At 36.9% G+C, this 25,610-nt stretch overlaps 1 protein-coding gene across 4 annotated transcripts in view; it reads right to left on the bottom strand.

Moving 5' to 3' along the window:
* Positions 1-25,610, bottom strand: part of TENM4 (teneurin transmembrane protein 4) — a 3,204,727-nt gene that overhangs the window by 2,986,674 nt on the left and 192,443 nt on the right. The window lies entirely within an intron of this gene.

The following is a 25,610-nucleotide window of genomic DNA, read 5'->3' as shown; positions in this document are numbered from 1 at the left end:
ACTTTCAAGATTATAGGTTGAGTCAATTAAAGTCCGTGTTTCCAAAAACCCATCAAAGATGTTAACTGAAGACTTGCTGTATTTAACATGGCTTATTCAGCTGGTGCTGTGTGAGCCACATGTATAATATACCACTCCTTTTTTCTTTGTTTTTTTTTGTTTTGTTTTGTTTTGGGACAAGATCTCACTCTATTGCCTAGGCTGGAGTACAGTGGCATGGCTCCCTGCAACCTCTGCCTTCTGAGCTCAAGTAATCCTCCTTGCTCACCCTCCCGAGTAGCTGGGACCACAGGCTAGTACCACTATGCCCAGCTAACCATCTCCTTTCTCTCCTGTGCCCTCTGTCTCTCTCTCTCTCTCTCTCTCTCTCTCTTACTCTGCACACACAAAATAGGGATGCATTCTTATTTCCATTTGATGGATGAGCTAGCTAATACTCTAAGTAACTAAACACAGTCGATTTAAAGAAAAGAAAAGAGGCTGGGCACAGTGGCTCAAACCTGTAATCTGAGCACTTGGAAAGCTGAGGGGGGCGGATCACTTGAGCTCAGGAATTTGAGACCAGCCTGGCCAACATGGCAAAAACCCATCTCTACCAAAAATACGAAAATTAGCCAGGTGTGGTGGGTGCCTGTAGTCCTAGATACTTGGGAGTCTAAGGCAGGATAATCACTTGAACCCAGGAGGTGGAGGTTGCAGTGAATCAAGATTGTGTCTCTGCACTCCAGCCTGGGTAACAGAATGAGACTTCATCTTTTTCGTTTGATGAATAATAGGCTTAAAATTAATCCACAACATGTTCTTTGTAAGTTTTAGTTTGTGATACAACTTATTTAGCATCTGCTCTGGTTGCTGGTGGTAGCAGTGGCAATGTTACCTTTGTCATCATCATCATCTTTAAATATTGTAAGTGCACTTTAAGCTCTTTTGGCTATATCAGTACGAAATATACTTATAAAACAATTGCTTATTTTGATTAACATTAGAATATAGTCATTGGTGCCTTGGTGGGTGGTATCTGTACTGCACTTTGATTCACCAAGTGTTAACCTATGGGTTTAATGTTCACAAATCTATGGCTCACATAAGCATATCACCATCACTTCATAGACAAGAAAACGGAGGCTGAGGGAGGTTAAGTGATAAATCTGAGATCTCACAGGCAGTGAGGGTTTGCACCAGATCCCATGTCCTGGTTACCATGGTGCCAATCACATGCTGTTTTCACATTTCCACAAACAATAATTAATAAACAACTGAAAAACAAAACCACTTTATTGAGTTCTTACATTTTCTATAGTGCCTCTCTCTCTAAATTTTAACTTTCCACCATGATGCAAGTGTAGTTACTTTTGCATTAGATGCTTATCATTTCTTTACAGGGATTGTCTCATTGCTCAACACATTGTGGAGAACCTACAAAATTTCTACACATCAACATGGAGTCATTTGTATAAAGAAAAACCAGAACAAAACCCTAATCCTCTCCCAAATTACAAATCTTTCTCTGAGTGTCTTAGAAATTCTTATATGATGAGCCAAAAGAGTTTGACTTTCTCCAGTAATAAATTCCCTTTTCTTGAGGGACAGTACTCAAAATAGCTATTATTAATGGAAGGCTAACACTATCTAATTCCAATATGATACTATTCTTATTCTTCTTCTTAAATATGCTTTTATCATTGAAATAGCATATTTAAAAACATATCTGACATTTCTACAGGAATCTCTCTAAAATGGTGATTCCTGGTTCTAGTCATTCATAACAATGGCACTTTTATTTATCTAGAATATCTATGTAATTTTCACTGAAAATTCCTGTTCAAGTTTTACCTCTTCAAGACCTTTCCTGAGTCATTAGTCTAATTTAGTATTTCTCTACCCTGTGTTTCCAAAGTAACTGTTTTATATCTGTAGCAAAATATTTTGTTATTATTATTTTACTGGGACCTATCTCTTAATACTCTTTTAATTTAGTTTTCCTTTTTCCTTACTCATATTCCCAAGGCAGAGTAGAATAATAATATTCTATACTCAGTACATTCTCATTCAATAAATAAATATAGTAAAAACATATTTAGAAATGTTGCTAACAGGAATATAAATATATATTTTTATATGTTTTGATATATGAGAATGACTTTCAAAAGAGGTGATTACATGTAACATTTGTCCATAAAAGATTTTGCTAAGGGCAAAATACTTAACCTTTACACATACAAATCTAGACTGATTAAGGAAAGACCTCGCCACCTTAGCAGTTATCTATAGGAAGTGATTGTTAACTGTTGCAGATAGAGGTACAGATGACTTAATTTGGAATGTCACTGGTATGTCTGTCATTGTTATGAATTATCTACCTGGAATTGTAGCTGGTTGGTGTGGAGAAGGTATGCTATGTGGAGGTTTGCAAAACACTTCTGTCTAGTTTCCTTCTGACTTTACTTCAGAGTGACAGAATGTACAATGATAGGTTTTTAGCTAATGTAGGTGGATAAGCCCTTGAAGAACTCACAACACATATTATATAGTTTCAAATAACCAGGAGGAGAATATTGAATGTTCCCAACATGAAGAAATGATAAATGTCTGAGCTAATGCATATGCTGATTACCTTAATCTGATCACTATATATTACATGTATCAAAATATCACAATGTACCTCATAAATATGTGCTATTATGTGTCAAGTAAGATATAAAAGAAATGTGGAAAGTCTGTCAGTTTAGCTTCAACATAATCGGTGCTGCAATAGATATTTGCATGTAATGCTATGGTGACACAGATGAGAGAAACTTAGTACAATTTTTGTGGCAATTGTATGGGCATAACTCATTCTCCATTTTTATTATTATATATAGTACAATCACTAATGCATTATGGATATTGAATACAGCTTAGTTTCCTACCTTATCTCTTTTTCCCCCTCTTTCTTTATAGGTTTTTAAATTATTAATAAATTGATCTTCTCTTTTTTTTCATTGACCACCATTGATTTTGCTTATTGTCAGATAGACATCAAGGGGAAGAGGATGGCTTTGTGAAAATCCCAGCGTCAGGTCTCCTTTAGATTGTACCTGCATTTTCTTTTAATAATAAGTGAGTACTTTTTGCAATAGATTTGGCCAAATTGAAGATTAAATATATTATGTCAAAAGGTATCTATAGACAAATCCCTGTACATTCTTGGATATCTGGTAACTGGAGAGATACTGAACTAAATAGGCTGAGGAAAACAGTTTCTGTTTTGGGAACAGCCTGAACACTCTGGGAAGAAGACAAGGTCGAGAGAGGGCAGCCTGTACACTCATATTTGTAGATCTAGAAACTAGTTTGAACATGTCTATGCTGTGTCCTTTGTTCAGAGCACAAAGGGCATCCAGATTTCTCCCTTTCTCCAGCCTGAAAAGAAATCCATGAAGATCACACATGATCAGTGGGGTGCAGCTAGCTGGGATGCAGTATTCCTCCACACAAAATAGCTGGAGATTCAATTGCCAGAAATGTATCATTTTGTGAAACAAAGTACTGGGGGAAGTTAGCTGTCTCCATGGTTCAGTTGACTTGTGAGGGTCAGGGAACCAGCCAACATTCTACTATTAGTATTATTATACTAGACAGAAAAAAAAGATATTTTGAAGATTTAGTTGAAGTTCTTAGAATAAAAGAGAATACCTACTAAAGAAAGAGGAAGAGTGGCTTAATATTTTCTGTATTATACCCTGGCCCAAAAGACAACTACATAGAAATCTCTGCACCTATCATTGTGTAAGTTTCATAATATCTCAAATGTACCCTCAGGCAAGTTTTTTTTTTATTATTGTACTGCTTCTTTTCCACTTGTTTCATTTTAGGATGCACAATCCGAGAGCAAAGACATTAATTAATTATCTAAAGTCATATGGCTATACAAGCAAATAACTCAATAATTTGTGGTCTATTTGAGAGTACCTATGATGTGATACTCTCATTTTTAAAGTGCGTTCTACAGAACCCTCAGAAAAGCCACAGATATGGATCAAGAGTCATGAGCAGGTGAAAGATGGGGCTTGAGAGGGCAGCCCCTCAGGATCCTCACCTCTGCACCAAACAGAGAAGCAGCACTTTGATCTGTCTTACAAATGTTTCTATGAAATATTTCACCTGGAAAAAAAGTTCTTAAGCTAAAAATATATTTGAAAACCATTAGTGTCTGGTAAAGAATACAGCTATAGAATAAATGGACCAAGACTCTACTGAAACTCTACCACTCATTAATGATATGTACCTGTAGAGATGCCTTATTTTATTTTTACTTTATTCATCTCTAAAATGGGAATGTTCCCACTGATTTTACAGAGTGTAGTAGTCCATTTGCATACTGCTATGAAGAAATACCCAAGACCGGGTAATTTATAAGAAAAAGAGGTTTAATGGACTCACAATTCCACATGGGTGAGAAAAGCCTCACAATCATAGCAGAAGGCGAAAGAGAAGCAAAAACACATCTTACATGACGGTGTGTTCAGGAAAACTGCTCTTTATGAAAGCATCAGATTACAAGAGACTTATTCACTATCATAAGTACATCATGAGAAAGACCTAACCCATTACCTTCTACTGGGTCTCTCCCACGTTATGTGGAGATTATGGGAGCTATAATTCAAGATGAGATTTGGGTGGAGACACAGCTAAACCATATCGCAGAGTGATTCAGAGAATTAAGTAAAAGGGAATTAACATTGATAGAGAATGCATTAATTCCCAAGCTCTGAAGAAAACTCCTGAACAAATGCTGTATTTCTCCCTGCTCTTCCCACTCCTCCTGTTTACACTAATGATAATGTACTCACATTGCAGTGTACTGTTTGTCCAAATTGGAATTTATTTACATTATCATGTTTTCTATGTTACAAGCACTTTGGAGGTAAAGATAATACAGTATATTTTCTGGGAACTTTCACAGTTTCAGGGTGAGGACTTCATTGCTAATCTTCTGCCATTTATAATCTTATTTGAACACTTGCTCTTTAAAACACTGTGTAACTATCACTCAGTTTTTTTCTGGAATTACCATTCTCTGTACTCCACAGCATGACCCAATAGACACATCTCCCCAGTGTCTTCCAATCTCCACAACTTTTAGAAGAGGTCAGCTCTACCTTTCTATTAATCACCATGATACTGAGACAAAAACAAGCAAGGAAACAAATTTAGCTAATCCCTCAAAGGATAGAAAATTGCAGTTATATAGGATAAGTCAGTCTAGAGAGCTAATATACAGCATGAGGATTTTTGTCGATGTGTTGTATAATGGAAATTTGCTAAGAGAGATTTTAAGTGCTCTTACTACACACACAAACACACAGACACACGCACAGACAACTATGTGAGATGATGGATATGTGAAATTGCTTGGCTGTAGTAATAATTTCAGCATATACATATATATCAAAGTACCCTGTCATACATCTTAAATATATACAATAAAATATAGTGAATCTTGTCTTTATTGGAAAACCATTAAATCTCCAAACAAAAAGCCCTCTAAAATCTCTTAAAGAATAAAACTGGTGGGTGAAGAGAAGAGATAGATACATAGGCTCATAGATAGATACATAGATAGAAAGGCAGTTAATTGTTCAACCGTTTCTTTCTTTCTTTCTTTCTTTCTTTTTGAGATAGAGTCTCGCTCTGTCTCCCAGGCTGGAGTGCAATGGTATGATCTCGGCTCATTGCAACCTCTGCCTCCTGGGTTCAAGTGATTCTCCTTCCTCAGCCTCCTGAGTAGCTGGAATTACAGGCATCCACCACTATGCCTGGCTAATTTTTGTATTTTTAGTAGAGATGGGATTTCACCATGTTGGCCAGGCTGAATTTGAACTCCTTATCTCAGGTGATCCACCTGCCTCAGCATCCATCCTGGTTTTAACACTTACTAATTGTGAAAACTTGGATTAATTACAGAACCTCTCTGAATCTTGGTTATATATAATGTGGATTTGACCATCCCTAGTTCATATAGCTGTGGTAAGGGTGATTAAAAATGATGCGCAGTTGCTTAGGATGTAGCAAGTATTCAGTAGTTAGTTGATACTTGAGGATGTTCCCCACTTTCCAAACAATCAAAATTCGGAAGCGCTGTATTTTCTCATTGTGAAATTCACCTCTCCTTACTCTTCACTGTGGACACAGATACAATTTTAGCTAGATACAGTATTGACCAATCTTGATCTCCATGTGTTTACCATATGAAGCATGTCTGTTTGCTTCAGTATCACCTTGTCTCACTAAATTGGGGTTATTTTTGACTGATAGATTCTCACTCTTTCAGAGTCTCAAACTCCTAAGATTTAAAGGAAAGAGAGAGAAATATAATTCAGATACTTTCCTCATTTGATCAATCCTGAGTAAAACAATTGTTTGAAAAAAGGTTAAAGAAAATATTTATTTGATGATTAGCAATGTATTTATTGTGTACCCACTTCAAATGTCTAGAAGTAACAAAATCAATAAACAAATAATAATAAAACTGTTTCTCAATTTTATGAGTTTCAATGTCCCAAAAGCACCTTTCTTGACTTCCATTTTAATGTTATACTTTTGATTCAACATAAGCAAATGCCACTGGAAGAACATTCCTAGTGTATTTCCTGTAGTGACCATCAGACACTATTCCTTACAGTTTCCCAATTTATAAATCCCCAGATTAAAAATATTACACATTGAATTTTGTAGATATTTACTTCTTTTGAAACTAGCATATATTTGCCTATGTCTAACATAACAGCTGAATATGGAATATAGGTTTTTTTATATTTGCCAAATCAAACAAAAAGTACAAAGTTATATTTAATTTTCAGTCATAAATCATGCTAAATTAAATGTATACATTTCTCTTCATACATATATACAACTTCTTGATCTTCTTTTCCATGTAACGAAAATATGTATGCCCTCTATTGTACTATAAATAATTACCATTAAAAAGGGAATAAGAACAATAACAAAAATCAGAAGTTCCATTCTTCAAAATCCGATAGAGATAAGCAAATCCCAGCTACTCAGGAGGCTGAGGCAGGAAAAGTGCCTGAACCCAGGAGGCAGAGGTTGCGGTGAGCCAAGATCACACCATTGCACTCCAGCCTGGGTAACGAGTGAAACTATGTCTCAAAAAAGAAAAAAAATAGCCATTTAGCAGGAGAAAAACCATCAAAAGTGAGGCCTTCTTTTTGATGCTGATGATATAGGCTTACAAGAGTAAATCTTATTTTCATGACATTAATCAACTCTGCATTGACTATTATGGCAACTTCAGGTTCCTCAAAGATAGGTGATATTTATCTACTGAGCGGTTCCTTAGTGGTTTTGTGTTCTAATTTAATTTTCCTCATGTACTTGCTATGGATTTAGAAGTATACTAGTGTCAGAAGTGAAGAGAGAAGCAAAGAAACCCTGGAGAATTAAATAGATCATCATTCATTTCATTCCCTTTTCCTCTCATTTCAAGCAGCTCTCCTGGTTGTTGATTTTAGATGGCTTTCTCAGTCCACAGTGACACTCAGTGGTGGTTGAGCAGACAACAGCAGAGAATTTGGGGAACAGAACCTCAAACAATGCTTATCTGGTGTGTTAGAATCTTAAACAACTGATTTGAATCAATCAATATACAGTTGTCTTTTCAAGACTCCTATTATTAATGAATATAACTCTTTGAATGCTGCTTCATCATCACAATGGCTTTAATTAGGCATTTTACCAAAGAAGAAAACTGGCCCCGTTATTGTAAGTGTGTAAAAGATAAACATTTTTTATTAGAATGTTACATTCTATAACTTCAGAAAAAAACTTACACACATGAATTCACACTCTCCTACTTTCAATTTTGCCACTTGCTATGGTATCAATTACTCACATGTGGCTACTGAATATTTGGAAAGTGACTAATGAGACTAAGAAAATTAATTTTTAATTTAATTTAATTTAAATTAATTTTAATTTAGCTGTAAAGACTGGTTCTTAATTAATTATTAGAAATCTTGTGAGTGCATTTGGAACAATTTTGGCATGTGAATCTACTTTTACAACTGCAAATTTTATAAAATTTTAATGCAGATAAAGTATTTGTAATGAAAATTTAGCTTACAAATTAAGATATATTATAAATGTATAATGCACACTGGATTTCAAAGATTTAATAAGAAAAGCTATATATCTTAATAATTTTATACTAATTATAACATTAAAATATTTTGTACATAATGAATTAAAATGTTAACATTGATTCTTCCTGTTTCCTTTTTTGTTAATGTGACTACTAAAAAATTAAATTGTGTATATTTCCAACATTATATTTCTATTGGGCAGGACTTCTCTAGGTAGTACATCATCTAGGCCCTTCTCCAAATATACTTAAGACAAAACCAAAACCAATTTTTAGATTTTTTGAGTTTCTGGTTTTTCCTAAGGTTAAAAATAGGAATGAAAGAGCAAGAAACCAAGATGATGTAACAGGCAGAGTTCTGTGTTTTCTTGTTTTGCAAAAAGGCATCTTCGCTAAATGATCACTTCTCTACATAATCAATTTAAGAGTTATTTATTAAGTGCCTATGCTTTTCCTGGGTAAACACCAGGGAATGAAAGAGAAAATGCTCTACTGAATCTCTTTTTTTTTTTTTTTTTGAGACAGAGTTTCGCTCTTGTTACCCAGGCTGGAGTGCAATGGCGCGATCTCGGCGCACTGCAACCTCCGCCTCCTGGGTTCAGGCAATTCTCCTGCCTCAGCTTCCTGAGTAGCTGGGATTACAGGCATGTGCCACCATGCCCAGCTAATTTTTTTGTATTTTTAGTAGAGACGGGGTTTCACCATGTTGACCAGGATGGTCTCGATCTCTTGACCTCGTGATCCACCCGCCTCGGCCTCCCTCCCACAGTGCTGGGATTACAGTGTGAGCCACCGCGCCCGGCCTACTGAATCTTATAAACTAGTGGTGCAAACACTGAAAACATAGACACACACATGTGTGAGGATAAACTGCGAGGACTACATGCAAGAAGTGGCCTGAGGTCAATGACAGAATAACAGAGTTGGAGGGGGAGTTATGAGGGCTAACCAAATAAGTGTTTTCTGAGGTTATGACTTTTAACCCAAGGCTTTCTATATGAGTACAAATTGGGCAAAGAACCAAGGAGACAGAGTTCAATGCAGAAGAAAAGCACATGCAAATAACTGGAGATGGAAAAGAGCTCAATGTAGTTGAGAAATTACAGGGAGGTCAGCGAGACTGTAGCTCGAGAACTGCCTATTGTAAATGGCCAGAAATGTCTGCTGAAGTTCATCAGATCTGGATATTTTGATACCTTGCAAGTCAAGGCAAAGGATTTAGATTTTACTCAAAGTGTAATGTAAAGACATGACAATCAATATTCTGAAGCACATGAGAAATATTATGGTTTTATAACTTGAACTGTGTGAAAAGATTGGTAAAGGGAAAGACTGCAAGAAAAGACATCTATTCAGACCATCCAGAAAGAGGGCATAATAGCTGTATGGATAAGGCATGATAGTTTTTTGTAACGTGGGGGTGGAGGGGCAGTACAGATGAAGAAAGATTGAAACTTTTGCTATGTATGTGTATACATACTACCTCCTGCCTCACCTGAGATTATGAGCTCAGTGAAGACCAGGGTCTTGTATAATTCATCTTATACAGACAGAGCCCAGATTAGACATGACACATAACAGATGATCAATAAATATTTACTTGTGTGTGTGTATAAAATAGATTAAATACTTTTTCTGTCTCTCTGTAACAGAATAAATTCCAAACTCTTTAGAATGGCATTTGAAATGCAATAAAGTATGGCTCTAAGCTATATTTTCATCCAATATTTCTCCCATCATTTTCTATTTTAAAAAGCAGATTGACTGTACACACCAACCACTTTACAGTAAGAGAATAAGCCACAGTAATCAGAGTTCATGTTTTGATTTTGAACTCTAGCTATGACAAGATAAGTGTTACATCTCAGGCCCTTGCTAATTATATGTTGACTAAGCAAGTGCTCCTAAGACAAAGACGGTGAGCTGGGACTATGTAAAGTGATTGTTATAATACTGCTTTTCCTTAGTGTTCTCTATTTCTCCATGATGAAATTCTGACAAAAATCACTTTACATTCCTCCAGGAAGGAGAAAGAAGGCTACATACTGCAAGTTAAATTTTGCTTTTGTATACTCTTGAAAGGTTGGCATCCTTCTTATCCCCCAAGAAACATCAATTGAGTTGATAAATTCAGATTCATCTGGCACATCTGCCAATGAGCATAGGAATTATAAATGTTTCGATTTAATTGATAAACCACTCTGTTTTATCTCATTGGACAGAGAGATTAGGTAAATAAAGGTCAGTTTTGAAAAGTATAGTCAAACAAATCTGAAAAAACATACTTGTTATCTAGATGGATAAGACATATTTAGACCACAATCATGTATTTGTTGGAACACTGTTTAGAATTTTATTTTTACTATTACATACCTGTGAGATAAGTTTTCTTTTTCAGTATAAACAATGAATTGGATGGACAGTCAATAAAATGCTGAATCAAAAACAAGTTTCTGGAAGTTAATTTGACAAAACAGACAGTGTATAAAGATTGGAAGACAGATGACCTACTTGTGAATAATCAATTAGCATTTATAGTTAAATGGCAACAAATATATATATATATATATATTTCTTTTTTTCCTGCGACACCTTCAAGTAAATATTATCCCCTAAGAGCATTATGCTGCTTGGAATGCATTTCTTTTAAGTTATCTTAAAATCAATTTGCAATTCAATCTTGCAACTTCTTGCAAAATTGCAATTCATCAATCCAGAACAAACAAGTCATCAGAACCCAGAAATAGAGTGTGATTCCAAAAATGAAAAATGAACTTTGCCACAGCCAATAATTAACCAGGAATGACAATCTCATTCAAAATCTTTCTTAACATATGGTTAATTATTGAAGAACAATGACAGTAATGCATCAGCACGCAAAGCTGATCTCTATTTTAAAGAATAAGCTGTTTCTTAACAGGAGATAGATTTTGCTGACTGATACTATACAAATGTAGTGACTTGGAGTCCTAACATTCTAGATCAGATGACAGTTGGTTAAGAGACATACTGACCCAGAACACAGCTAAGGTAGAATGCATCTATATAAGCAAGAATATCAGAATGTCAGCTGATGTGAGAACTTCATTCACTGTGATCCTGGGTACTTGAGTCCATTCTCTGACTCAGGAGGAAAGTCTCTCCATTGCTAACATGCTACCCTTATGCTCAATGCCCTTTATTCCCTCTTGATATTGCAACCACTGCAGACACCCTATATTCTGCTTCCCAACACAGTTTCCATCATAGGACCACCTTGATTTTCAGGACCTCAGTGAGAACTACTTTGATGACTCCAGCTGTAACACTCATTAGTCCCTGATACCTTCTCCTTCCCTCTGAATTTTAAGAGCACTTACAGTCTAAATTATATAATTTAGCAGCTGTTACCAAAAACACTTTGTGTTTGATGTTACGCATGTCCATTTCAACTACTGAAATATATCTGATTTTTTTAAAAGTCAGTGTAAATATTATCATCACCTCTCCCTATGTACTAATTCCCAGTTTGATAAAACATAGGTATAAATCCCAGCAGCTGTATGACCTAGGACAAATAACTTACCTATTCTCAAAATATTTGTTTCTTTATATTTAAAATAGAAATCGTGATGCCTACCTTGTGGTTCTCTGTGAGTTTTTGAGGGCATAAGACACATGAATGCATTTAACACAGTTCTGTCTTTGGATAGATATGTCCCTTTTGTTCTTTTTCACTATGTAGAACTGTGCTGAGGCTATTGTAGAAACTCAATAACGAGCTGATTTTACACTTTATCTTCCTAATCCTTGCTCTGACATTCTTTTTCTATTTTTCTTTCAGCTTCAGGGCTGATGAAGGTGAATTTCTGAACTGGTATTAAAAGGGTGAGAGAGATTTATGTGAAACAGATAAAGCATTTCAGTGTCAAAATACTCCCAAATACAGAACAACAGAGTAGATCTGTCTGCTCATTCTTGCAAGAAAGGAAGAAGGAGGATCTGGAGTAAATTGAACTGATAAAACTTCCTAGCTTGATCCAGTAAATTTTCCCAACCTTTCCAGAATATGAAAAAAGAAATTGTTGATTTTTGCTTTTGGTAGTTTTTCAGTTATGAAAGAATTGGTGAGAGCAGTTTAGGAGATGCAATGACACTGTATAACAGAATAAAAAGAAAAGGTAATAAGTATTTTTCCCATGCTTTAATTGCCATTATTAAACACTGAAGGCTTCCTGCAAGGATTACATAAACCTACAATTAACCTACATATCCCTCGGTCTCTTTTGGATATAATACTTCTTGCTGTATTCTGGAAAAGACTACCTTGTTTGCTGTCATATCAAAACACTGAGCACACTTTCTGATACAGAGACGATGTGCAGGACATGCTTGTTGGGTGATGCTGCCCCTTTATCTGCTATGATATGGTAGCTCATCTTGCTTATGCTAAATTTTTCTACTTCATCTCTTTATCCACGTATTCGAGACAGTAAGATGCAGTAGAAAAGGCAACGTTGGCCGGGTGCGGTGGCTCAAGCCTGTAATCCCAGCACTGTGGGAGGCCGAGGCGGGTGGATCACGAGGTCAAGAGATCGAGACCATCCTGGTCAACATGGTGAAACCCTGTCTCTACTAAAAATACAAAAACATTAGCTGGGCGTGGTGGTGCGTGACGGTAATCCCAGCTACTCAGGAGGCTGAGGCAGGAGAATTGCCTGAACCCAGGAGGAGGAGGTTGTGGTGAGCCGAGATCGTGCCATTGCCCTCCAGCCTGGGTAACAAGAGCGAAACTCTGTCTCAAAAAAAAAAAAAAAAAAAAAGGCAATATTGTTTGGTGGGGCTGAGTTAAAATGAAACTTGGCACTTACTAGCTGAGTGTTTCTGAGCAATTTACTAACCAAAATAAACATTGTGGCTATGAATTAACTTATGTGCCCCGCCCCACCAAATTTATATGTTAAATATATGAATTTATAATATAAATAATATATATTTATGTAAATATTACAGATATATAAAAATGAGTAAATAAGTATAAATATATAAGTTAGGGCTTAAATCCCTAACTTCCAATGTGGTAATATCTGGAGACCAACAGGGCCTTTTGGAGTGAATTAGGTTTAGATGAGGTCATGAGGCAGGGGCACTCATCATAAGATTAGCGCCCTCAGAGGAGATACCAGAAAACTCCCTCTCTCTTCTCTTTCTCTGTCTCTAAGAAGGTATCCATGAGCCATCTGCAAGATGGGAACAGAGTTCTTACCAGAGAACTGAATTGGCTTCAGAAATGTGGGACATAAATCCCCACTGTTTAAGTCACCCAGTCTGTCATTTTGTTATGGTAGCCTAAGCTGACTGATGAAATTATTCTCTTTATTATCAGTGTTAGATGTATCAATGATTTCCTCCTTTGCAGAATTAGGCCATCACTTCTCTGATATATACTTACTATAAAATCGCTAATAGTATTCTGTTATCAACCAGTGTTCATGTTTAACTGTCTCTTAAGTGTTTGGGTGTCTACCCCAAAGAAAACACAAATCCAATATATACAAAATTGAGCATGCTATTCCACCATTCACAGTTGATCCTTATGGAAGGTACCACCACCAACATAGTGTTTCAGCTAGAAACGTGAGAGTCTGTATTAGTCCTTCCTCACACTGCTATAAAGAAATACCACAGACTGGGTAATTTATAACAAAAAGAGGTTTAATTGGCTTATGGTTGTGCAGGCTACACAGGAAGCACAGCAGCATCTGCTTCTGGAGAAGCCTCAGGCAGAAGGCAAAGTGGAAGAGGCATCTTACATGGCAGGAGAAGGACAAAAAGGGAGAGGAAGGAGGTGCCACACACTTTTAAATGACCACATTTCATGAGAACTTGCTATAGTGATGACAGCACCTCAGGGAGCTGAGATGGTGTTAAACCATGAGAAAATGTCCCTATGATCCAATCACCTCCCCCCAGTTCCCATCTTCAGCATTGGGGATTACATTTCCACAGAGATTTGGGTGGGGAATAGATCCAAACCCTATCAGAGTCATACTAAACTCATTCATCTGAACGTTGCTAATTATTTCTGCTTCTATTTAGTAGTTAATCCAATCTGTGTTTCCATTTTGATTTCTATTGCTCCTAACTTTGTTGTGACTGCCATCATCTTTTTCCTGATTTCTTATGGTCTACAAACCATCCTTCTCCAAGTTATAGCTAAAATGATCTCTCTAAAATGCTATCTGGTTATGAATATTAATGTTTAAATTTTTGTTATTGTTTAATGTAATAATAATAGTAATAGACAGGTATTGAATATTGGTCATGTGCCAGGCACTTTGTAAAAGGTAGAAAGGGCACGAAACAATGAGAATAACAGGTACAAAGCCACTAAAGAACTATCAACATTGCTCGATGCAGAAACTACAAGACACTTGATGACTCAGTCACAGTGGTATTTGAGAGAATGATAAGAACTGAACGTGGAGAGCTGGATGGGTTATATCATGAAGAATTTTAAATCCAAAGGTATCTATGAGTGTGTTTTATATTTAATTTCATTTTTATATGTACTGGATATTATAGACTGCCATTTTTGCCATGAAAGAATCCTGTATCCCTATGAAACTTGTCACACAGTAGTGCCTAATGAGAAGGTAAATTCCTTCACAGAAAAAGATTAAAGAAATAAATTTCAGAGGCAGAGAGATTTAATGATTACCTACTCCTTCAATCATATTGATTTTAATATCAATCACTCTACATCAATCACTATTTCTGTACTAAATAATTCAGTCACATTCTCATCCAAACTGTGCCTATAAAATACTAGTCATATCAAAAGTAATAGAGATATAGTAATACATTTAATAGTAAGATACTTGTTACATTATGGTAGAAGCCTTTGAATAAGAAGAAGAGTGGACTGGGTGTGGTGGCTCATGCCTGTAATCTCCTAGCACTTTGGGAGGCCAAGGCAGGTGGATTGCCTGAGCTCAGGAGTTTGAGACCCGTCTGGGCAACATGGTGAAAAACTGTCTCTACTAAAATTCAAAAACTTAGCCAAGCATGGTGTTGTGCACTTGTAATCCCAGCTACTTAAGAGGTTGAAGCAGCAGAATTACTAGAATCTGGGAGGCGGAGGCTGCAGTGAACTGAGATTGTACCACTGCACACTTCAGCCTGGTCTGGGCAACAGAGCAAGACTCCGTCCCAAAAAACAAAACAAAACAAGAAAAAACAGTATACAGATTCCTTCTAAGCAATGAACAAAGTCCCAGAACATAAAAATCTCTTGATAAAATTGTTAAGACTAAAAATAGTAAAAAAATTATTTTCTGCTTGATCAAGAAAATAGGAATCAATATTCTTGGTAACTATAAATATATTTACTGATTTCCTTCTTATTTATCACAAAAATCCATCTTTTTTCCTTTTCTTTTCCCTTTCTCTTCCTTTTCTTTTTTTTAAATTATTATTTTTTTAAATTGCATTTTAGGTTTTGGGGTACATGTGCAGAACATGCAAGATGGTTGTATAGATACACACATGGCAGTGTGTTTTGCTGCCTTCCTCCCCTTCACCCACATCTGGCATTTCTCCACATGCTATCCCTCCCCAGCTCTCCCGCACTGCTGTCCCTCCGCTATTCCCCCCAATAGACCCCGGTTTGTAGTACTTCCTTCCCTGTGTCCATGTGTTCTCATTGTTCATCACCCGCATATGAGTGAGAATATGCGGTATTTCATTTTCTGTTCTTGTGTCAGTTTGCTAAGAATGATGTTCTCCAGATTCATCCATGTCCATACAAAGGACATGAACTCATCATTTTTGATTGCTGCATAATATTCCATGGTGTATATGTGCCACATTTTCCCAGTTCAGTCTATCATCGATGGGCATTTGGGTTGGTTCCAGGTTTTGCTATTGTAAACAGTGCTGCAATGAACATTCGTGTGCATGTGTCCTTATAGTAGAATAATTTATAGTCCTTTGGGTATATACCCAGTAATGGGATTGCTGGGTCAAATGGAATTTCTATTTCTAAGTCCTTGAGGAATCGCCACACTGTCTTCCATAATGGTTGAACTAATTTACACTCCCAGCAGCAGTGTAAAAGTGTTCCTATTTCTCCACATCCTCTCCAGCATCTGTTGTCTCCAGGTTTTTTAATGATCGCCATTCTAACTGGTGTGAGATGGTATCTCAATGTGGTTTTGATTTGCATCTCTCTAACGACCAGTGATGATGAGCATTTTTTCATATGTTTGTTGGCTTCATGTATGTCTTCTTTTGTAAAGTGTCTTTTCTTCTTTTCTTTCTTCATAATTCGAACCCAATTCCAAACCACTACCACATTGAATCTGTTTTCTGAAGTCAGAGTATTCTTTTCACAGCATCAAAACATTCAAGCAGCTTTCTACTGATATAAGAATCAAATTCTCAACAGGCCCTCCAGGCCCTCTCACCTCTGCCTGTTAGCCTCTTGCAGACCCACTGCCTCTGAACTTGCCTGCCTGGCTTTCCCAGCCACCTTCTACCCACCACATTTCCCTGCACCTTCTTGCTCCTTACCTAAGATCCTTGCAAGGATTGGTCCCTCAGCAGAGATGACCATGGTATTCTTTTAATCTATTTCCACGTGTCTCTCAGTCTCAACGTCAATTTCCAAGAAGCTCAATAAAAGAAATTATTACTTGTAATTCACCAATACATTTATCTAATATTTTTCTTCAGCTATTATGAAACATTTTAAACTTTTTTCTTGAAGTATAAAACAAACATCATAAGAAAGCATGCATAAGACAACTGTAGAGCTTGAACTTTTTTACAAAGCAACACGATCATGCTTTATTTGATTTTCAAGGCAATTAACTATGATTTTAATTAAACCCTTGCTCTGTGATTAGGACTTTAAAAAATTCTTTAAAAACTGTTTCTTGCCTTCACAGAGATTACCCTTTGATGACATCTACACTGTCAATTGGAAGCAGGAATGGCTAGAAATTACTCATTCATTCATTCTTTCATTCATCTAGTATTTATTAAATCATTACTGTGTGCAGAAGATGGCTGAAAGGACGCAGATTCTGTTCCTACCCTCATTAAGCTCAACTAAGTGACTAATATATAAAATATATGACAAGGAGATTGTGTTTGTTATGGAAGTTCATTCAAACAAAATAGTAACTCTAGTTTATCAGAGTTGGGTTGATGTTTCTTAAGCTTTCTAAAGGAAGGGAACATTTTTTAAAGGAAATGAGAGTGAAACTAAGACCCAAAAGTTCAAGGAGAGCTAGCCAAGAAAGAGAGATGAAGGATGAAATCTGTGTTTAGGAGGAAGCCAAAGCATCTGAAAGGTCCAGAGGAAAGAAAGAGCTCGTGCATTTGCTAGCTCCATTTGGGGAACTGTGCATATCTGAGTCTTGCTGGAGTATTAACACTCATGAGTTGGAGAAAGGGCCTGTCTGGTGACTGAATTAGAAAGAGGGAGCCAATAAAACCTGCTCTTACAAACACACTTATATCTACAGTCCAATACCACCTTGTCTCTCATTTTTTTTCAAATCAAGTTATAAAATCCATATGAAAATTACAAGGCAGATATTCTGAAAACTAAGATACAAAACTCAAGCACAAGTATTGGAAAGGCTGTCTTCGGGGACAATATGCAATTATCTAAAGTGAGAGGTGAAATGAGAAGATATTGACAAAGCAGGACTTATTGAATCCAGAAGGACCAGGCAGGCTGTGATTATGGCATCAATAAAGCTTGTGCCCAGGGCAGGATTTAATATGTGCAGACAGCAGTCTTAATATAGAGGAGTTTCCTTCAATTATGTGCCAAACAGAAAATTTCTAATAAAATGGTACATTATCATCTATTCTCCCTGCTTTACACATCAGCTTCATGCTCCAGATTTGCTCTATTATCTCAGCAGTGATGGTCAGAGAGGACAGGAAGCTGCTGTCATACATGTAAGGATAGAACAGATATTGCAACCAGTGGCTCTAATCACTCTGATACCTGCTACTCAATCATGTAGGAAATAGTGATTGAGTCCTTGCTGTGGATCTGGTGCAGGCACCATGAAAATGATTGAGAGATATAGTAAGTCTTTTCTAATGGAGCTTGCCTTAAAGAGATAGACAGGCAATAGGTGAGTGAACAGATGAATAAGGTGACTTCAAGTAGTAATATATGAAGGAGTGAAAAGAAGAGAATTACAACAGATAGGAGTCAGGGAATGCTCTCTGGATAAAAATATTTGACCTGAAACTTGACAAAAAAGAAAGAAATAGACCAGGACAAGAGATGGAAAGCAGAGGGAACATTAAGAGGAAAGATTCAAGTAGGAATGAGCTTTTGGCTCTTTGCAATCACAAAAGGGAGCCAGTATCAATGGAGCATACAGAGGAAAAGCAGGGAATTGTAGAAATCACATTCACAGAAGCCAGCAGGTGCAAGGTAATTCAGGTTTTGTGTGTAGGTTAACAAGTTTGAATTTTTTTCTAAGACAGTGACTTGATTTATATTTGTAAGAAGATTATTCTAGCAGTGTTATAGATACATTTTTGTAGAGAAAGGTATGTGTAGAAGCATGGAGACAAGTTGGGAGGCTACTCCAATAAATCAGGCCAGATATGCTTATGACTTGACATAGGTTGGTAGCAGTAGAGACCCGGAGAAATGGTCAAACTCAAAATATATTTTAGAGGTAGAGTTGACAGGACATTGTGATAGATTAAATGTGAGGTACAAGGGAAAGATAGACATCAAGGAAGATCTTTTATTTACTAGTGTCTGCAAATTGCAGGTGGTGTTAATTTATTGAGATAAAAGGCCTTTCTGATGGCTTTTAAAGCAATGACTAAGTGATGTTGAGCCTGCTGTAGCAGTATATTCACCTATTAATTGTGGGGAAAATTGCTTATCATTTCAAAGGGAAAAGAACTAAGAACAATGTGGCAGAGTACAAAGCAAGATGAGTGTTGAATGAAACTATTCAAGTCTCCCAGTGCACTTAGCTGGCACCTACTGTCCCCAGCTGGCACCCACTGTCCCCAGTAGCCACCAGAAGCTTCACCAGTGGATCCACCAACATAGCTCCCTTCTGGGCAGGGCCTCACAGTCTGCCTCACAGTCAGGGGCCAGTTTTCTGATAGGACTTTTGTGACACAACCACAATGTGAAAGTTTAAGAGATTTTAGTAATTACAGACCTTAGAGAATACACTGCACAGTAGAAGCCACACACATGAGGGTCAGGGAGGGAAGGCAGAGAGAGATATTAGGGAACCATGGGCCAATGACTTTGCTGGGTCCAGGACATTATCCAAACAAGTTTCTTGTAGGTAACTAATTGGTAGGTTTAAAGTAAGTAGTCACCAGTTCCAGAATATCACCTGTGACAGAGACAGTCACTTTTAGTTTACAGGTTAATGTCTACATGATTCCTTTAAAGGAAGTGGTAATGAAGCTAGGCGCCCAGCCTGCTAGGCAGAAGAGATGTCACTAAGTATCACCTCCAGCCACTGGTTGCAGTCACATGGTTGGGGTATAGTATTAGAAACTGTCAAGGGTGACAGGGCCCTGCTTTTGGTATGAGAAAGCTAAACTTATATTTAAAAATGAATATTGAAAAAACATAAAATTGGAAGCAGTCACTACTATGGGAAATGTGTTCCATCTCACGGGCTGATTCCATCTGCTTGGAATTGGCTGTCTCGATCACTGTGGCAGAAAAGATTCTGGAGCCCTAGATGACATATTAGGAAATAATGCTGTGAGTTTGCTAATCCAGTACTAAAACTAAGGAGGGAAAGTTTGGCACACCATTCAGGTATCTATGAAAGTAAAATGCAAAGAAATATTGTTGCATTTACAGCCCATTAGGATATGGCTTAAAATCCTTGGGGTAAGTTCTTTAATTTTCACGATCCTCTGTTTTCTCATATTTAAAATGGGGATATAAATCCTAATGTTACATATGTGAAGGGAAGACTGAATGTGCTAAAATATGTCAAGTGCCTGAGATTTAAAAGACAATAAGTACTAACACTCTTTCTCATTAAGAGAGAATTATCCACATCCATATACATATATATATATATACACGCACACACACACACAAATACATATATAAAGAAATATATACATTTACAAACAAACATAATTCTCTGATGGATCAAATAATTTGAGTCACCTCAAACATGTTAAAGAAAATATATCCACCATATTTTCTCTGTCACTTCCAGATCTCTAAGATTGTTTGTAATTTCATGGGAAGAGGAATCATATCCCAGTTATAGAATTTTAACTTCATTGTGTGAAAAATTCTTCCCTTCCCAAGTGGCTTTTAGATAAATTAAAATAATTTAATGAGAATGACGATGATGATAAAAATTGCCTTCAAAATAAAGATAGGCATCTGGAAGAAGAGATTTAGTGCTCTGAGGAGGTGACTTAGGATATTCAGTATCGACACATCTGTTTTACAACAAAGACACTCTATCAGTGTACTACACTTTTCTTTTCTTTCTTTCTGTTTTTTTTTCCCTCTTTAGGTTGAAAGAGAGAGAGTGGGATGTGGAATTAGAGGACTAGCACAATTAGAGGACTCATACAGAGTAAACAAATGCTTTCATATTCAACTTAAATCAGCTCTGCACCCCTTAAAGTCAGGTCATACCTGTAATCTGCTCAAAAATCTAACTTTAAGGGGCCCAAACCTGACTTAAGGTCAATACAGAAGAGTTTGTTGACTCCCTTCAGAAACTTCCTGCCACGGTTACTGAAAACACTGATGTCCTTACTATGTCCCCACAGTCTTTGCTGCCCTTCTGCCCTCCTCTCCCTATATCACCTCCTCTGCTGCCTTCTTGCTGCTGCTATGCTGTGCTTGCTTGTTGATTTCCCTCCACGCACTGAGCATGCCTCTATCATCTCCAGTCCCTTTCCCTGCTGTGCTCCTCCTCTAGATGTTCTCAAGGCACAACCCTCACTTCCTTCAGTTATTGACTTAAACGGCCCTTTCTCAGTAACAGCTTAGCTACTCACTGAAAATGTCAATGCCTCCATGATTTGTTATATCATTTTGTTCTTGATATGACAATATATAAAGTTTTATTAACATTTATTTTTATCAGATGTAACATATTGTATTTATGTATATTATTTACTTTCTATTTATTTATTTAGAATGGAAGTTCCACCACATAACATTTTTGTTTGTTTTGTTACTGCTGTATTCCTAGTATTACAGTTTGGATTTGTGTCTCCAGTGTTGGACACAAATCTCAGGTAGAATTTTAATCCCCAGTAATGTAGGAAGGGCCTGTTGGGAGGTGATTACATTACGGGGCAGATTTCTCCTTTGCTAGTCTCATGATAGTGAGTTCTCATGAGATCTAGTTGTTTAAAAGTATGTAGCATTTCTTCCTTCTTCTCTTGCTTCTGCTCCATCCATATAGGAAAATCAGGCTTCCCCTTTGCCTTCTGCCATGATTGTAAGTTCCCTGAGACCTCCCTGCCATGCTTCCTGTATCACCTACAGACCCATATGCCAATTAAACTGTTTTTCTTCATAAATTGTCTCAGGCAGTTCTTTAAAGCAACATGAGAATGAACTAATACATCCAGCATCTAGAGTAGTGTCTGGCATTCAGCAGGCATTCAGTAAATACTTGCTGAATGACTAGAACAGTATATGCTTTATGCATGGGTTCTCTGCATTAATGCATTCAGTCACTGTGGCTAAAATGTGTGATTCTCTTTAAGATGCGGCCTCCTAAGGAGCAGGATTTTCTGACTGACTTTTCCTGGTTTCCTAGTTATATGATTTCTATACATTTGATCCTATTTGTCGAAAACTATTCCAAGATGATTTAGTTGTTTTTTATCTTAAGCACATCTGATAATTATAGTTGGAACGTTGATTGATAAATATTTGGGGAAACTGTTCTGACATCCAGAAAAATAATCATGTACTTACTGTGGCAACTTTGCATTGACCTCTGATTAAGAAATGGATGTATAAGTGGAACTACTCATTAGGATCTGCAGTCCCCGGTCATGCTGATATTTAACTATAAATTACAGGGAAGAAAGTGGGCACACTATTTGCTAATATAGATGAAAAATGTTGCATACTTATGTGCCAATGCTCTGGACTGTCCCTTAATGTAATATATCTTAATATATTTAAAACCTCACAAGAGATTTTAAAGAGTTTCACAGGAAGCAATATAGCATGAGCTCCCTCTTATCATGAAGGTACAATGCATGCTGCTATTTATTTTTCAACACAACACCATTATTTAGAAAATTGCTGTTGAAAATTAACTCCAGATGGATTAAAGACTTAAACATAAGACCTGGCACCATAAAAACCCTAGAAGAAAATCTAGGCAAAACTATCCAGGACATAGGAGTAGGCAAGGACTTCATGAACAAAACACCAAAAGCATTGGCAACAAAAGCCAAAATAGACAAATGGGACCTAATGAAACTCCACAGCTTCTGCACGGCAAAAGAAACAGTCACTAGAGTGGATCTGCAACCAACAGAATGGGAAAAAATTTTTGCAGTTTACCCATCTGACAAAGGGCTGATATCCAGAATTTACAAACAACTCAAACAGATTTACAGGAAAAAAACAAACAAGCCCATTCAAAAATGGGCAAAGGATATGAACAGATACTTTACGAAAGAAGACATATATGAGGCCAACAATCATATGAAAAAATGCTCATCGTCACTGATCATCAGAGAGATGCAAATCAAAACCACATTGAGATACCATCTCACGCCAGTTAGAATGGCGATCATTAAAAAATATGGAGACAACAGATGCTGGAGAGGATGTGGAGAAAAAGGAACACTTTTACACTGTTGGTGGGAGTGTAAATTAGTTCAACCATTGTGGAAGACAGTGTGGCGATTCCTCAAGGCCTTAGAAATAGAAATTCCATTTGACCCAGCTATCCCATTACTGGGTATATATCCAAAAGACTATAAATCGTTCTACTATAAGGACACATGTACACGAATGTTCATTGCAGCACTGTTTACAATAGCAAAGACCTGGAATCAACCCAAATGCCCATTGATAATAGACTGGATTGGAAAAATGTGGCACATATACACCATGGAATATTATGCAGCAATCAGAAACGATGAGTTTGTGTCGTTTGTAGGGACATGGATGAATCTGGAGAACATGATCCTCAGCAAACTGACACAAGAACAGAAAATGAAACACCGCATATTCTCACTCATAGGTGGGTGATGAAAAATGAGAACACATGGACACAGAAAGGGGAGTACTAAACACTGGGGTCTATTGGGGGGAAAAGGGGAGGGCCAGTGGGAGGGGGAGGTGGGGAGGGATAGCCTGGGGAGAAATGCCAAATGTGGGTGAAGGGGAGAAGAAAAGAAAGCACACTGCCATGTGTACCTACGCAACTGTCTTGCATGCTCTGCTCATGTACCCCAAAACCTATAATCCAATAAAAAATTTAAAAAAAAAAAGCAAACAAACAGGAAAAAAAAAAAAGAAAATGCGATAAACACAAACATGATTTTATACAGATTCAATTATATAAATTGTGAAAGATAATTTTCCCACAACAGTCTGATATTTGTTGAGTATGGACATTGAAAGTAACAACACGCTGTGAGCATTAATCTCATGGGAAGAAGCACTGCTAACATGTGGGGCGGTGCACCCCCTTCTAACCATTATTGTCATGTGGCACCACACACCAAAAATATGCCTTCTTCACAGAAGAAAAAGCTGAGGATTGAAGAGGTTAAAAGATTGCCAGTGGTCACAGAGTTAGCAAGCAGAAGTGTTGAAAGCAGAGCTAAATCTCCTGGTCTCAAAGCTTCCATTCCTTCCACTCTGCCCCAGCAACTTCTATTACCGTCACATGTATTCCCACCCCATGCAAACTTCATTATGTGCTTCAGCACCACCACAGTGCAAGAAAATTGAAACCAGCGAATTCTGATTGTATGTTCAGCTCCTGGCATATCATAGCCAATCAATAAATACATGTTTGTTTTCCTTATCCATTGGATGTATATGATTCCAAACAATGATTTCATAATTTTCAGCTCACAGAAAGCCTCTATCCAGTTTGAACAGACTGTGCCTAACTGGCATAGTACAAATTGAAGGCTGTCTAAGCCATCTTTCACACTAAAGTGCTGATTAAATAATCCTCACCCTAGTCTTACAGGCCCAAACAGAATGACAGATTGTCACTCTTATTTTTAAAAATGAAGGGGCAGTGGATAGGCATTTTTGATATAAGCACAAAGAGAGAAAAAAAGAAAAATTGTCTAAGTTCACACTGCAATTATTCTCCAAGTGCATGTGAAATACTGAATAGAGGATGAGAAAATGATGAGTTTGATACACAGAGCAGTAAAGTACTTTGAAGCGATTTGTATTCTTTCGTCTCTGAACTACATTCAAATTAGAAAAACCAGAGTTCCATAAGCTTGAAAAATATTAAATCAAATAAATTTCATGCACTGATTTTTTTTTTTTTTTGCTTTTCTTCTTTATCACTGATCTAGGACAAGATACGTAATTCTAGAATGGGTGTCAGAATACTTGGATACTAGTTTTGGATTTTCAGTTAATAATTATTTTGAACTTGGGTAAGTCTATTCACCTATTGCCACCACCCTTTACTGAATCTTTTGATACAAAAAATAGAATAGGGATAGAATGTAAATGGTACAATGTTTGTTTTGCCATAGGGGCTTACTGTATCTATGTTTGTTGATTAAGAGGGCAAGCTCTGGAATCGGAGTGTATGGATTTGAATACTCCCTTCAGTTATTCACTGTTTGTAAGAGCTTGGTAATTGTCAGTTAAACCCTTATCGCTTCAGTTTCTCATTTGTAAAAGGACAATAATAATAACAGTTTGTATCTTAAAGTGATTTTTATAAATAAGATAACTCATGTAGAATATCTAAATTAAAATAAGGTGTTTAATACATATTTTCTTTTTCTTGGAATTATGTTTTATTAATATTGTTAGGGTCATTACTGAACTTAAAATAGTTTGCAGTTCCTGTCCCAACGCTGCTACTTGCTAGTTATGTAACTTGGAACCCAGGGATGAGCCTGAACTCTTTATTTTGGTCTCTTCACTGTGAGAAATAGTTAATGGCAACTGTGCCAGGTTGCTGGGTGAATCAGCCATCCTAAAGGTTGGGTTCATAGTATATAACATATGTTAAAAAACTGGAGGGTGATGTGATCACTTTTGCTCCCACCTCCTATGATTCCAACTTTCTCATGTAATGACCTCAGTTTGTAGGACTTATTTCAATTGACCATCAATTCCAGAGCTTCTAGGTGGCACTATCCCTTATGAAGCTTTGACTCCACTGACCCAAACTGTACAACAAAAAGCAGTACAACTAAAGGGACATGCTGTGCCCTCCCTTCCTTCCACATGTGTCAC

The sequence above is a fragment of the Callithrix jacchus genome, chromosome 10 (genome assembly GCF_049354715.1).
Source record: "Callithrix jacchus isolate 240 chromosome 10, calJac240_pri, whole genome shotgun sequence".
In the NCBI taxonomy this organism is placed as follows: domain Eukaryota; kingdom Metazoa; phylum Chordata; class Mammalia; order Primates; family Cebidae; genus Callithrix; species Callithrix jacchus.
Note: the sequence above shows the minus strand (reverse complement) of the source record. Positions and strands in the feature narration are given on the sequence as shown.